Raw genomic sequence first — 16,356 nt, 5'->3', positions numbered from 1 at the left:
GCCCTGGTGTTCCTTGAGCAATCGGAGGGTTTTCTATCACAATCAATATATGAATGAGGCTCAAAATCTTACTTTTATGAGGTTAAAACTCATGGAACAGATGAATCTAAAGTAATTTCCCCCGGTAAACAATGCACATCAATCTGCATTTCATAAAGACGTTAAACTGGGATGGACTTGAGGTGTCTTAATTAGTGACCATATATCTTGCCACTCTCAGGGTATAGACGCTGGTGTTGTTGTATGGAGATTCAATATCCGCCCTTTAAGATGGTGGCACAAAGTGCATGTGCAAACCTAGGCAGCATGACTTCGCTGAGGGTGCAGCTGTAGAATGCATTGGGCAAGAAGAAAGATAAGACATTATTTTAAGTTTGTTGAGGTTATTTTTAAAGTGTGATGCTGAAAGGCAATATGGCAGATGAGAAGCGGGAGGGGTAGTCAAATTCTACTCCAAAACATACACGCAAAGCATGTGACTGGGAGAAGGGATGATTGAAAGTCTTTGTGTTTTGTGTCAAAAGAATGTCTAGGTAGGGGTAGGCTTTCTCCTGTTTGCATGAGATTCCACTAAAATGGACAGCCTTCATATGTTGTAAAGGGATAGACAAATGTCTGGGACACCTTATGTATGTAGGTAATGCGAAGCTCAAAAGGCCAATTACATTATCAGATTTCTTGTCTAAGGTAACAAGGAGGGACACAGAAATGAAAATGTCAGACGGGGCAAGTGATGGCTATGAGAGCTAGCAAGAAGAATGTTATCTCTTCAATGCTAAAGTACTTTATCACTTGGACCACTGAGATTAGATTCCTTAAAGGAATTAGCACTTCAATCTTTCAATGAGTGTAAGGTTTACATTAGACCCTTCAGATTTGTTAAGGATTCTGCGAAGTCACCATTGTGTGGACTCTACCTTTGCACTGTGTAGAACTCTACTACCATAAAAGTCTTGGTGTAAAAATAAACTGCATTGCTCTAAAGTAGCAATCTTTCCATGCTAAACCATATTTGGATAGAAGTTTTAATTCAAGTAATAGGTTTGGTCACCCACCATTCTGAGGTATTTAAATTAGGGCTGAGCTCTATGAGCCACCAGTTTGTAAAATCTAGTCAGATTTCAGGATCTCCACAATAAATTACATTCAAAGCTAATTTTAAGAAATGGTGTTATTAATTGAGAGACCCCACTCAAATAATAAACACAATCCTTGTCAACCAAAAAAGAAAATCACAAAATTAACCGATGCTTATGCCTCTGGTAGCTTGGCACAAACCAGTCAGGCTTAACTTAGAGGCAATGTGTAAAGTATTTATGCACAACATAAACAGTAATAAAGTGAAAACACAACATTAGAAAAATCCCAAACAAATTTAGAAAAAGAGTAGATTTTAATAAATAAAATGATACTAGAATTACAAAAATCCAAACAGTAGAACCAGAGACAAAGAATGTTAAAGTTTAGGTGTGTATAGCACCTGAAAGCACAAAGCAACACTCAGTCATCTGCTCATGTTGGACTGGGGAAAAGTCATAGGTCCAGGCCTACTGCCTTGAAGGGTGGGCCAGATACAGGGACCAGACTAGTCCTGTTGAAAAAGGTACCTTCTCAAAGTTCAGTGCAAAGAGATCTGTCCATGGTGGAGGAGGCTGCGAGGAGCAGGGAGAGCATCATGGGTGGTCGGCCCCTTAGTGCAGTGTAGGCCTGGCGTTGTGGACAGTGGCATGAAGATCCGGTTTGGCATCGCAGATGACCATTGTATAGCTCTACATTGGCAATCACAATGGGCTGTTACTACAGCACGAAAGGCAGATCTCACATTGCCAGTCATCACTGGTAGTCGCTGTAGCATGAAGAGCCAAGTTTACTGGAGCTGTGTGTTGACGGTTGTCACGGACGATAGGGTCTTGGAATGAACGGGCCAGTTTGCTGTTGCAAAGAGGCCAAAAAGTCAGGATTTCACCATTCTCCACAGGAAAGCACACTCTGATGCCAGCCAAGGTTCCAAGACTTGAGGAAGCACCTCTTGGGAAACAGGGACTCACTGTAGCAGGTCTCAGGCAGTTCCAGTTGCAGGTCTGTTCAACAGAGCAGAAGCAGAACAGGTCTCTGGAGCTTGCTATGTCTCTGTAGCTCATACAAGAGGCCAGCCATCTAGCCCATGGAGTCACTCCGGTGGTCTTGGGATCAAGAAGCAGGTCCAGGCTTCCTTCCTCAGGCTGCAGACCAGTCCTTCCAGCAGCAGGGAAAGAGGATAACCTTTTACTGAGACTTCCACAAGTCCGGAATTGTTTTAATGAGTGGCTCAGGGCCCCAAAATGTATTCCTGGTTCTAGACTTTCAAGTGTGTGTGGGGGGGGGGGCTTCCTATACTACCCCCACATCTGGCTCTGGAAAGTTGTACCTTTCCTTGCCAGAGCTCCAAGTAGTCTGGGATTACATAGGACTGGTTACAGGTACTGTTGTGTGTGTGCTGGAAGTGGCCTTTTGAAATGCGAGTGGGGCAGGTAACATTTCCAGCCCAACCATCCTGGAACGGTGGCCCATTCTGCCAACATCTAGTTTCCTTTTGTCTCATGGTCTGGGACGAATACATGAAGACCAACAGCTTAGCTATTCATAGTCATGTGACTCAGCGCCTTGAGACCCTTACGGGTGAGTAGTCACGCTTAACAAACGCCTGATTGATTGATTGAGGATACAATCAGCAGGTACCAAAGAGTTAAGACAAGAACATTCCAATTCTATAAAAGTGCTATTTTAAGATAAATGATTTAAAATCTAACGTTATCATTAAAGAGGATTTTAAATTAGAATTCATTTGATTCCAAACATGACATTTCTACCTGCTCCTGATCAAACATATAGCCCTTACAGTATTGAAACAAGAATTCAGGAGTTTTTGACTATCAGGACATGTAGAACTTAAATACAATGCACTGTGCTCTATGGCTTTTTTAATGCCTACCTTAGGGATGACTTATAGGTATTAAAAAGAAAGGTTTAGGTCTGGGAAAAAGTTTATTTTGCCAGGTCGAATTGGCAGTTTTAAAACTGAGGCCTGAGACATGTTTTATAGAGCTAAATAAGCGGGTAGCACAATGAGTGCTGCAGACCCTGCCCTGGGCACATGTAGTGCAATTTCTAGGGATGTAAAAGTAAATAAAATATGCCAGTCAAGTCTAAGTCAATTGTACTATGTGTTAGGGAGAGAGCACAAGTACTTTAGCACTAGTTAGCAGTGAAAAAGTGCACACAATCCTAATGCCAACAAAAACGAATTCAGAAAAGAGGAGGGTTGAAGGCAAGATGTTTAGGGGTGACCCTACAGAGATGGCTGGTCCAACACTAATTTGCATATAATTAATTTTAATGGAGATGTACTTTGTTATGGCCTTCAGAAAACCGAAATGGATTTTATTATTTAGTTCTGCAACAAGCCTGATGCAAATTCGTATCAACTATTTTTACTAGAGTTGCAATTTGCTTGCATGCTGGTTTCCTCCCATCACTCTCAAACCTCTGCTTACGTTTGTTTAGCAACATACCTCTCTCTTTTTGTCTATTATACCAACATTCAGGCTTAACAATTTTTTTACGTGCATCTAATTATTTCATATTTTAAATGTAAGCTTCGAATTTGTATTTAACTCATTGTTTATGCTTCACAGTTGTAACTGAAGCCTTAAACCTGGCCACGATAACAAAGAAAGTGAGGCGTTTGCTGACTAGAGATACCTCTTCATTAATATAGAAAAAGTCTAACCTTTTCTTCTAAGTGTGTTATCAGGTCCTTCTCACATTTTCTACCTTTTAGATTGTCAGAACTTCTATAAGTGCTGAAACTATCAGATTACTAGTTGAGGCTGTTAGTTTAGCACATTATTTTCAATAAGCACAGTTCACTAAGGCTCAAAATAGTAATCACATTGGCCCATCATCTCCTTTACCACTGAAGGTCCCATTTCACATTCCCTGTTAAGTCTGTGCGCAGATAACGGGCTGGAGTTAAGGATTCACATGGGTTAATGGGAATCATTAGTTAACCTCCTTGGAATGAGAAATAACCTGCCATACCCGGAACTACTGGATCCCTGTAGGCACGTTTTTCCCGATTCTGGGGAGTTCATTAATGAGTTATTGGGGATCATTAGATGAACTCTCTAAAATGAGGAATAACCTGCTAGACACAGCATTACTAGGCCACTTTATGCAGGCTTTGCCTGATTCCATGGAGTTTACCACTGACATTTACCATAGAATCTGAGTAGGTGGTAAAGGGTGAGTGTGGGGGGAAGGCTGTGTGTGGCTTTGCTAGTTTCTGGTACAATGGTGCAGCAAGGGACGAACAAGGCCAGGCTGTGCCTCTCCTCATAGACTCTGCCCTCTCTAACTATGATGTTACTGGTTGCAACCCTGCAGCAGGAAATACCTCATCTGGTAACATGTTTGGAAACATTCACCCCTTCGTAGTTGCCTTGTTTGGTAATCTCCTTGGGAGCCTGATGCACTTAACTCATAATTAGGACTACTGGGTCTATCTTAGAAGCACATCTACCTTATCTACCATACACAGAAGTGTGGTTGGAGACAATGAAAAAAGTATTGAAAAAGTAAATAGGTCTCGCCTTTGGGACCTATTGGCTTTGCCAATGGGTTTTAGCTATGCTGCACTGGTGCAGCATGCTGTGCAGCATGGCTAAAGAATAAAACATTTGATACAGAAGACTGCGTCATTTTAAATTAAATTAAAAAAGCACCTACATCTTTTTGTAGGCACGTGCATGTGTGGTGCATGCGCCTACAAAATGATGCTGATGCTTTTTTAATTGTTTTTAGGGACTGGTCCAAGTTTGATCATTAACTGAAACAAAAAAACAACAAGGGAGGGAGCGTGAAAGAAAAACAGGGGATGCAGGCTGTGGGTTGTGAGGGTGGAAACAACATGGGGGACAGAAACAACATGGAGGGCAGAGAAGCACATGGTAAGACAAAGCAACTTGGGGGGAGCACAGACGCATACAGGGAGATAGGGCAACACAAGTATTGAGGAAGCAACATGGGGGAAAGACAACACAGGAAAGGGCAAGAAACATAAGAGGATACAAAAAAACACAGAGTGCGAGGGTGAGGGAGGCAGAGAAACACACATTAAGACAAGGCAACACAGAGACGGGAGGAGCACAGGAACACAGGGCGAGACTGAACAAAATGGAGGTAGGGGGCAGAGAAGCACACAGGAGAGACAGCTGGGAAATGCACACACTCCCGCAGAGTGTCTAACTGAAAACCAAAAGGTAGAACCAAAGAAATGGAGCAGTGTAAAGACATAGTAATTTGTCAATGTTCCAGGGGAGCGACAAACTCACAACTGGGAAGTAAACACCAGACAAGCCATCAAATAAGAAAGAAGCAAATGAGAAATAGGAGTTACAGTGAGGCTAGCCAATGATAAACATTGGGTGAGCTCTAAGCCCACCAGAAGCTAACAGAACGTCTAGCAATGCTGTTTTAGGAGAAACCGAAAGAAGGAGATTTTTTCACTCCTTTTCACATTTGGTTCAATTTTGCCCTGTTTGGGTGGCCTCATCTCCAGAACCATTAAGATGGATTGGAGAAACCAAAGCAAAAGCTACCAAAATTGTGACTGCTTTATGGCCCAAGGTACCAAAATCTTTTTAATGTTGAGCTTGACACATAACTGGCTTGACTCCAGCCTTACAAGCCTTTCTGGAGATCGCCTATGGCCTGCCCTCCTTTGATCAAGGTGCTGGATTATTTACCAGCTACGCAACATGATGTATTGGTTTAAACAGGGATTTTTCACTGTTCCTGGTGGGGTTTTTTTCACCAAGAAAATTAGAAGCATGATAATTAAGTGAATCTCCAGTGTTGGCTAATTATTTCCAGGGTGCAATAGACTGAATACAATTTTATTTTTTTAGAGAAAGGCGATTCAACAGACTTATTGTTATTGGATACAATCATTAATCTCACCCTTACAATGGATTCTACCCAAGACCAAGGAAATTAGCACGTTCGTGAGGGGAAGGGATACTTTTCGACAATCAGCATTAAAGTCTGACAGGCAGGAGAACAACTTCCCATGACGTTCAAAATGGAGGCACAATCGTCTGAAGGGTTGCACAAGAAGCCAGCGTTTTAACAACTACAATCTATTAACAAATTTACCAACAATCAACCTTGGCTACGGAGGGATACTGGATTGACCTCTGCAAGCCCATGCCCTGAAAGTCCCAAGAGATTTGATTTTACGAAAACACATAGTGTAATCTTGCAGAATTGCACAATCTGCAATTTCTCGACCTTTGTGTCAGGCTTTTATCCTGACCGTGATGGCTATTGGAAGCGGTTTTAATGATAATAGCGATAGCTCTAAAGTGTTGTGATGCAAGTTGACATGTAGAAATACACAGACAACATCTGTAGATTATGAGATGATTTATTGTAAGCAAAATGGATACATAAACAGCCCTGTGAGACCGGCCTCACGGCGTTGCCCTCTCCATCACCCAGCCAACCTGCAACCACCCTCAAGACACGACATCTCCGACTCCGGCCGCCCCAGCCACCCCCGATCTGCGGGCCGGCCAGAGGCCTGACAGACTCAACACCCTACCACGCATGTCCAACTGAGGGAGCGGGAACCCTCGAGCCAGACCCAGAGGCGCCAGCCCAGTCACACCTCGGGTCGCCTTCCCCGGGAGGACTTGATCGGCCACCAGGCCCCTGGGGAGCAGGCGCCTCCCCTGCCGAGCGTCTGGGGTCCCTCCCAGACCCACCTGAAAAGACCAAAGAAGTGAGCGGCAGGAAATCCTGCCGAACCCCCTCCGTCACCCCAGTCCCCCCTCTGCGAGCACTCCGGACTTCAAAGAACCAGCGGAGTATAACAAGGGGTGCCGGAGAAGCAAGTGCAGAGAAGACCTGGAACCATCCGAGCCTGCAGACGCTGTCGCGGCTCCTGAATGCTGAAGTTACCTGGGCCTGCTGAGTGACTCGCGGCCTCTTGCTATTGAACCATCTGAGCCCAGCGGACGAGGTCGCGGCTCCCGAACATTGAACCACCTAGGCCTGCTGAGTGACTTGCGGCCCCCAGCTATTGAACCATCTGAGCCTGCTGACGGAATCGCGGCTACCGAACTCCGACCACCTGTGCCTGCTGAGAGACTCGCGGCGCTCCCCCTTGAGGACGACTCAGTAAGAGATCGCCCAGAGACACGACACCCTCCAGCTCGAGGATTGTGAGCTTTCCGCAGGGTATTTCGCAGAGACACTATCTTGAAAGACTGTCCCGCTACCCCCATTCCCCCCGACCGATTGGTGGTACGTTGTGCCACTGCTGTACTGCTTGCATCTTGGATCATAAAGATCCCTTGAAATCATCGATAAAAGAACCTATCGTCTTACAAAGAATACGTGTGGTGTCACTCTGTTTGTAGTGTATCTCAGGGTGTGCGCGCCTGGTTCGGCCTACTTGGGAGAGGTGGGTCAAAGGGGTGGGCAGGACGTGTATCGAACCCCCCTCCGGCGAACGCCTTTCCAACATTTGGTGGCAGACGACGGGATCCGAGCCGACACCGAAAGAGAGCGTGCAGTGAACGACTGACGCACTACCCAACAGAGATGGAAGGAGAAACCTCCCTGGGTGCCGCAGGTACCGAAATAAGCTCACCGTTCCGAGAGGATCAATTGGACTATTACACGCATAGAGAATTAAAACAGTTTTGCAAAGACCTTGGCATCGCTACCACCGGACTAAGCACAAAGGAAGACTTCCAGAAAGTACTGAAAACCTGGGTCGAGACGGGGGCGTCCCCGATCCAAACGGAAGGAGACTCGACCCATGAACCACCAAGCATCCCGGCGAGAAACAACGGGCCAGAGGGGAACCTGTCCCCCGAGGAACTAGCGGACCGAGAGAGAAGCCGCAACCACGAACTTGAACTGGCAAAACAAAAAATCGAGGGAGAAATAAAACTGGCAGAAAAAAAGTTGGCCGTCGAGCAGCTACGGCTACAAGGGGAACTCGAAGAGAAGAGACTCCAAAGGGAGCACGACGAAAAGAAACTCCAGCTAGAACATGAACGCGGCCTGAAGGAGATTGAGTGGCGGTCGAGAAACGAAAAATCACAGCCACCCGGGAATCCACCGTCCGCTCCCACCGGGGAAACCAAAGTTCACATCCCCAAGGATGTGGTAAGAGAGTATTACAAGAGCGATGATATCCAGCAGTGGTTTAAGGCCTACGAAGTCGCCATGACCTCTCACCGAGTCCCGCAGAAGGATTGGGGGGCTGGCCTATGGGGCCGGTTCTTAAGCGAAGGAAGAGACACTCTGCTAGATCTGCCCTCCACGGTCATGAACTCCTACAGCCACATGAAGGAAGCCCTCGTGGGCCGGTACGGACTCACCCCCGAAATGTACCGACAACGGTTCCGAGATTGCAAGAAGATACCGGGCACCACGTGGGTAGAATACGTGAACTTTTACAGCCGAGCCTTGGACGGGTGGATCAAGGGCAGCAAGGTCTCCACCTTCGAAGAACTGTTCGATCTGATTGCCTGGGAACATTTAGCGGCCAATTGCTTTATAGAACTGCGCCAGCATCTCCTGGACAGTAAACTCACCGACCCTCAGAAGCTGGCCGCTGAGGCTGATCGTTGGGTGAACACCCGGGCCACCCGGGGCCCCGTGGGGGACTACGGCCGCCACAGTCAAGGCCCCACCCGCCAGAGGGGCGGAGGTAAGCACGGCCGACCAAGAGACTTCCCGGGGGGGTCCTCAACCAGCCCCCCCAGCAGCCCAACAGCGGCGGGTTCGGCACCGTCCCCAGCAAGCACCGGAGCCCCAGGACGACCAGGTCCACGAGCTAGGATCACCTGCTTCCGCTGCCAACAGCCAGGACACTACGCCAATGACCCACAGTGTCCCCAGTATCAGCGAACCACAACGACCAACCCCACGGCCCGGCAGATTGCCTCCGTGGCTCTGGGGGAAGAGGTGGAAGACTCCGAGGAATGGGAACCGGCGGCCATGGCCCTGGTCTCCCTTGGTGATCGAGAAATGGTCCCCGGGACACCCTTGCCCGCCAACACAGAAAAATACCGACAGCAGGTGACCATCAACGGCCACCGAGTCGAGGGCCTTCGCGACACCGGGGCGAGTGTCACCGCGGTCCACCGCAGCCTAATTTCAGAAGACCAGATCCTAACCGGGGCCCTCTGTCCGGTCGTATCCTCCGACAATTCTGAGAGCCTCTGCCAGATGGCGCTGGTGCCCTTCGAGTGGGGAGGGGTCTCCGGAGAACTGAAGGTAGCGGTCCGGACATCGCAGCCCGTAGACTGCCTCCTGGGCAACGACCTGGAGAGTTCCCCGTGGGGGCAAGTAGAACGAAGGGCCCACCTGGAGATGATGGGCCTACCAGAATGGGTCTGCGCCACCACGCGCTCCATGACCGCACGATTGCCTCTATCCAAGGGCGGTGAAGCCCCCTTACCGAACACTATCCCTGAGAGCCGGGACACCCTACCAGAAGCAGACAACCCTCCTTCAGAGGGAGAAGAAGACACTAACCCGGGGAAGGACCGGAACCTTCCGCCCCAGAGGCCCTGACGGAGCTCGAAGAACTGCCCGAGATGGCCCAGTGGCGCTGTGAGGGGGGGCCCTCCCGTGAGGAGTTCTGCCAGGAACAGGCCACCTGCCCCTCCCTCGGGGGACTCAGACAACAAGCCGAAGCCCAGGCCGCCGGTGACCGAACCGGAACCCATTGGATCTATTGGGACAATGGCCTCTTATACAGCGAGCAAAAGTCCGCCGAGCTAGGCGCAGCACGGGTACTGGTGGTACCCCTGCGGTTCCGGAGCCTCCTCCTGGGCCTGGCCCACGATGTACCCTTGGCAGGACACTTAGGCCAAGACAAGACATATCAGCGATTGGTTACCCACTTCTATTGGCCCAAGATGCGAGCGAATGTAGAAGTACACTGCAAATCCTGCCTCACGTGCCAGGGCAGTGGGAAGAGTGGCGGAAAACGCAAAGCTCCCTTACAACCGTTCCCCGTTGTGAGTACCCCGTTCGAGCGGGTCGGCATCGACATCGTGGGACCCCTGGATCCGAAGACCGCCCAGGGCCACAGATTCATCCTTGTCCTGGTGGACCATGCCACCCGCTACCCCTAGGCCATCCCCCTCCACACCGTGACGGCTCCCGTGGTGGGCCGGGCTCTCATGGGGATCTTCTCCCGTGTCGGATTTCCCCGAGAGGTTGTGAGTGATCGCGGCACTAACTTTATATCCCGCTACATGAAGTCCCTGTGGCAGCAGTGCGGAGTCACGTATAAGTTCACGACCCCCTACCACCCCCAGGGCAACGGCCTAGTGGAACGCTTCAACCGAACCCTAAAGGGAATGATCCTGGGCCTCGAAGAGCCCCTGCGCCGGAAATGGGACGTCCTCCTCCCTTGCCTCCTGTTCGCATACCGAGAAGTCCCCCAAAAGTCTCTGGGGTTCAGCCCCTTCGAACTGCTGTACGGACATCCCGTCCGAGGGCCCCTGAGCCTAGTCAAAGAGGGCTGGGAGACAAGCCCCCGGGGGACACCCCCTGATGTGTTCCGCTACATCCTGGCGCTCCGCAACCAGACAAGGAAGTTCAGAGAACTCGCAGAGGCTAACCTCGAGGCCAGCCAAGAAGAAATGAAGCGCTGGTATGACCAGAACGCATCCCTGGTCGAGTTCCAGCCGGGCCAGCAGGTTTGGGTCATGGCCCCGGTGAAACCCTGCGCCCTACAAGACAAATGGACTGGTCCCTTCAAGGTGGTCGAGCGGAAGAGCCAGGTCACGTATCTGGTCGACGTACAGTCCCCACGGAACCCCCTCCGGGTCCTCCACGTGAACCGTCTCAAGCCCCACTTTGTGAGGACGGAATTAAGTTTGCTACTGGCCACCGATGATGGGGCGGAAGAAGACACCGAGCCCCTGCCCGACCCCCTGTGCGCTAAAGACCTGGATGGTTCCGTGGAGGGAGTGAGACTTTCGACCACCCTCACCCCCCAGCAGTCCGACGACTGCCGCCAGCTGCTCAGACAATTCGCAGACCTCTTCTCCCTCATTCCAAGGGTCACCGACTGGTGTGTCCACGACGTGGACACCGGCGACAGCCCGCCTGTGAGACACCGAGCCTACCGGGTGCCTGACCGGGTCCGCACCTGCATCAAGACCGAGGTACAGAAGATGCTCACCCTGGGAGTAATCGAGCCCTCCGACTGCCCCTGGGCCAGCCCGGTGGTTCTGGTCCCGAAGGCGGCTTCCCCAGGGGTCGCCCCCGAACTAAGATTCTGTGTGTACTATCGGGGGCTTAATGCGGTCACCCGAGCAGACGCTCACCCTATTCCCCGCGCCGACGAGCTCATCGACCGCCTGGGGGCCGCCCGGTTCCTCAGCACTTTCGACCTGACCTGCGGATACTGGCAGATTGCTCTCACGGAGGGGGCGAAAGAACGCTCGGCCTTCTCCACGCCAGATGGCCACTACCGCTTCAGGGTCATGCCGTTCGGGATGAAAAACGCCCCAGCCACGTTCCAGCGTTTGGTGAACAAGGTCCTGGCCGGACTCGAGGAGTTCAGCGCCGCGTACCTTGACGACATCGCCGTATTCAGCTCTCAATGACACGAGCATCTCCAGCACCTCCGACAAGTACTAATGGCCCTGCGCCAAGCAGGCCTAACAGTGAAAGCCAGCAAATGCCAGCTCGGGCAAGGCTCCGTGGTCTACCTGGGGCATCAGGTGGGCAGCGGCCAGGTCGCCCCCCTCCAACCGAAGATCGACGCCATCAAGTCCTGGGAGCCCCCCACCACGCAGACGGAGGTCCGGGCCTTCCTGGGCCTTACGGGGTACTACCGGAGGTTCATTAAAAATTATGGTAGTATCGCGGGGCTCCTCACGGAGTTGACCTCCAAAAAGCTCCCAAAGAAGGTGCGGTGGACCACCCCGTGCCAGCAGGCGTTCGACGCCTTGAAAACCGCCATGTGCACCGCCCCCGTACTCAAGGCCCCCGACTACTCCCAAGAGTTTGTGGTCCAGACCGACGCCTCCGAACACGGCATCGGGGCCGTGCTCTCGCAGTTCGACGACAAGGGCATTGATCAGCCCATAGCCTTCATCAGCCGAAGGCTGCTGCCGCGAGAGCAGCGTTGGAGTACTATAGAACGAGAGACCTTTGCCGTAGTCTGGGCCCTCAAGAAACTACGGCCCTACTTGTTCGGAACCCATTTCCGGGTACAGACGGACCACCGGCCCTTGCAGTGGCTAATGCAGATGAGGGGGGAGAACCCCAAACTACTACGATGGTCCATCTCTCTCCAAGGGATGGATTTCACTGTCGAGCATCGCCCCGGGACGGATCATGCCAACGCCGACGGCCTGTCCCGGTTCTTCCGCTTCGGCGAGGAGAACCCCCCAGTGGATGGGTAGTTCTCCACGCCTTTCAGCTGGGGGGGACGCGTGTGAGACCGGCCTCACGGCGTTGCCCTCTCCATCACCCAGCCAACCTGCAACCACCCTCAAGACACGACATCTCCGACTCCGGCCGCCCCAGCCACCCCCGATCCGCGGGCCGGCCAGAGGCCTGACAGACTCAACACCCTACCACGCATGTCCAACTGAGGGAGCGGGAACCCTCGAGCCAGACCCAGAGGCGCCAGCCCAGTCACACCTCGAGTCGCCTTCCCCGGGAGGACTTGATCGGCCACCAGGCCCCTGGGGAGCAGGCGCCTCCCCTGCCGAGCGTCTGGGGTCCCTCCCAGACCCACCTGAAAAGACCAAAGAAGTGAGCGGCAGGAAATCCCGCCGAACCCCCTCTGTCACCCCAGTCCCCCCTCTGCGAGCACTCCGGACTTCAAAGAACCAGCGGAGTATAACAAGGGGTGCCGGAGAAGCAAGTGCAGAGAAGACCTGGAACCATCCGAGCCTGCAGACGCTGTCGCGGCTCCTGAATGCTGAAGTTACCTGGGCCTGCTGAGTGACTCGCGGCCTCTTGCTATTGAACCATCTGAGCCCAGCGGACGAGGTCGCGGCTCCCGAACATTGAACCACCTAGGCCTGCTGAGTGACTCGCGGCCCCCAGCTATTGAACCATCTGAGCCTGCTGACGGAATCGCGGCTACTGAACTCCGACCACCTGTGCCTGCTGAGAGACTCGCGGCGCTCCCCCTTGAGGACGACTCAGTAAGAGATCGCCCAGAGACACGACACCCTCCAGCTCGAGGATTGTGAGCTTTCCGCAGGGTATTTCGCAGAGACACTATCTTGAAAGACTGTCCCGCTACCCCCATTCCCCCCGACCGATTGGTGGTACGTTGTGCCACTGCTGTACTGCTTGCATCTTGGATCATAAAGATCCCTTGAAATCATCGATAAAAGAACCTATCGTCTTACAAAGAATACGTGTGGTGTCACTCTGTTCGTAGTGTATCTCAGGGTGTGCGCGCCTGGTTCGGCCTACTTGGGAGAGGTGGGTCAAAGGGGTGGGCAGGACGTGTATCGAACCCCCCTCCGGCGAACGCCTTTCCAACAAGCCCCACCAGGAGCAGATGTAGATAAAGGCTCAACCCTAGTCCGTCTACCGCAACTGCCCTCTAGGGAACCCTCATGAACCCGACATTCCATGAAATCATTGGGTAACCTGCTGATAACACACATTTCCCTCCTTTGGAAACAAAAAGGAAATTAGTTCTACCATAAGAAACACAATGAAAACACACATAGCAAAAACACCAGACTTTCACAGCATCATCAAATGGTTCATGTAAAAAGGACACCACAAAAACATGCCTTCAAACGTCTGTGGCCCAGGAGGCCATAAAACGTGCACTACATTCTATGAATGACTGTCCTGCTTGATGAAGATTGCAGCTACAAAAGAACCCCTTTCATCGCTATATCATATTCTCAGTCAAGCTGGATTCATGTCACATGCTCTAAGTAATAAGACCCGTAAGGTTGTCTCATAAAAATGCTCTCTATAATTTTAAAAATGTTTTAACAATCCTGATGTGGTGTTGGGACTAATTAACTGAAACTATACGCAGTGAGGCATTGATCCATGACTTCAGCTGGTATGAACAACTATTCAGAGAAAATTATAGGGGAGAGGATGTAGCTTTATGGCTAGAACGGTCGACCTCGACGCTTGGAAACGGGTTCGAGTCTCGCCAACGACGCTCAATATCCTGTGATTCTGGGCAAATCACTTAATCTCCCCGTGCCTAACAAAAATATGAATATGTCCTTGTGTAACGCAACTGGTGCTCAGGTAAAGCGCTCTGATACCCAATATCTTCAGGTCTAGTTTGCTCTACATAAAACTCTAAAAATAAATAAATAAATAAAATATTGCAGCAGAATGAAAGAAGACCCTCCATGCTGCTTACCTTCAAAACAGTTCGACCTATGCTCTACTTGCCATTTTCACAAATGTGTAACACACTGCAGGCGTGTGCAACATGCTCTCCGAGCATCATCTCCGTTGGGTGACTTTGAAGGACCCATTGCTCCAGATTCTGCCAGAAGAGAACAAGGGTACTGGGAGCTTGTGATTCCCGAAGTTTCTGCTGAAAGGTCCAAAGTGCAAAGGCCGCCTGGGCAGCCTAGTCACATCACAGAGCATATTCATGACATGTGGCTAACTATGCCCATGACATTTCATAATCACCAGCCTTGAAAATCCTTGCCAATTCCCCCAGACCTAGGTAATTAGTGGTCGGCGAGCCACTGAAGGCTCAAGCCAGGCTTGAGCCAGAAGCCTTGCTACGGCTCAGCTTGAAGTTCTCTAGAAACAACCAGCCCAAAAACAGGTGAGCTTTCATGGAAGACGAGGTGGCCTAGTGGCTACACCTGTTATTATACAATATGTGAATTCAAGCATATTCCTATCTAAAAAGGGTTTTAATGCAGTCTGTGTCAATTATGTAGTGGTCTTATGCCCTTGGGCAAGCTTCGCTCACCAATGCTCCAATCTCATCCTTAAAGAATTAAGGACAAGGAATTAACCTTTGATGTCAGAAAGAGGTACCCATCTAGTAGCATGATTGCACAGTGTTAAACTGGAAAATCTGGCTGTATCAATCCTGGCTTCAATGCTTGACCAAACTGTGTGATCCTTGGTTACTTTATCTCACTGAGCCTCCTTTTTGTTCATTATCACATGCGAGAGTACCTTTAAATACGAAAGTTCAGGAAGTGCAATGTCAAAAACCTCTACTGTGTTCGGTTTACTAACCTATAATGTTGCTCCACCTATAGTAAAAATCTAGGCCGCATGTAAGGTACACAAAGCAACTGACTTGTGTATTAGTTAACTATTTGTGTTGTCATCAGGGAGGAGCAGGAATGTTTCTCAATGCATGTGTAAAAACTCTCACTTTATTAATACTTCTCAAAGTACTAAGTTGAATCGCTTCTAAGGATAAACTTTTTTTAATTCTGAAGATACTTTATAATATTTTTAAAACAAACAAAAATGGAAGGTGCACCAGTCAGGAGAAGTCCAAAACAAATCGGTATCTTTAGTTATATCCTTTATTTTCTTACAGATACTCAGCCAACGCGTTTCGTTCCACACTGGAACTTCTTCAAGGCTGCAAATGATTGACATGACAACATAGAAAAACATTTATAATCTATGGACAACAAACATATATAACTTTAGACAACACTGTCATATGATACAAACAATTTTACAAATATTTAAAAACTTTCACAGCTACAGAAATCAAAAAAGACATAAAAAACAATCAAAGAATAATAAACATGTATATGTACAATCTGAGACAATGAGCAAATGGAACATGAATGACAAAACATAGATATTAGGTAATACATCCGAGCAGATTTATAAACAACAGTGTAACAGTATGACTGTAGACATTGATTGTCTAGTCCTAAATAATCTGTTTAGCAAGCGCATGAAAAATATACGGACCTACGGCAAGAAAGGTCCATTGTGTCTTGTGGTGTTAATACAAGATACAAATTGATAAAAACAACAAGGGAAATGGGGTAAGAGTACCGAAAGAAGCAAGAAAAGAAAAAGGGAATCCAAAACTCACCAAATGCAAGTCTTGGGACCCAACGAATAAGGCAATGTAATGGGTCTTAGTTCCACATTCATCAATAGAGTTCAAAGCAAGTAATCTGGTAAAAAGATGAATATAAATATATAAATATATTTAAAGTTAAAAGCAACCATAAAAATTGCTATATATCAATACTCGAAAGGAAAAGAGCTCCGAACCGATATCTAATCACTATTCCGAAGATAGTAAATGTCCTATGTAAA

The 16,356-nt window shown here is 49.4% G+C and overlaps 1 protein-coding gene across 3 annotated transcripts in view; it reads right to left on the bottom strand.

Annotated features, from left to right (window-relative positions):
• The window catches only part of IL7 (interleukin 7), a 170,801-nt gene that overhangs the window by 23,149 nt on the left and 131,296 nt on the right, over positions 1-16,356 (bottom strand). The gene's annotated exons all lie outside the window — the stretch shown is intronic.

The sequence above is a fragment of the Triturus cristatus genome, chromosome 5_1 (genome assembly GCF_964204655.1).
Source record: "Triturus cristatus chromosome 5_1, aTriCri1.1, whole genome shotgun sequence".
Classification (NCBI taxonomy): Eukaryota; Metazoa; Chordata; class Amphibia; order Caudata; family Salamandridae; genus Triturus; species Triturus cristatus.
The sequence above is the reverse complement of the archived record's forward strand: the minus strand, read 5'-3'. Positions and strand labels throughout refer to the sequence as shown.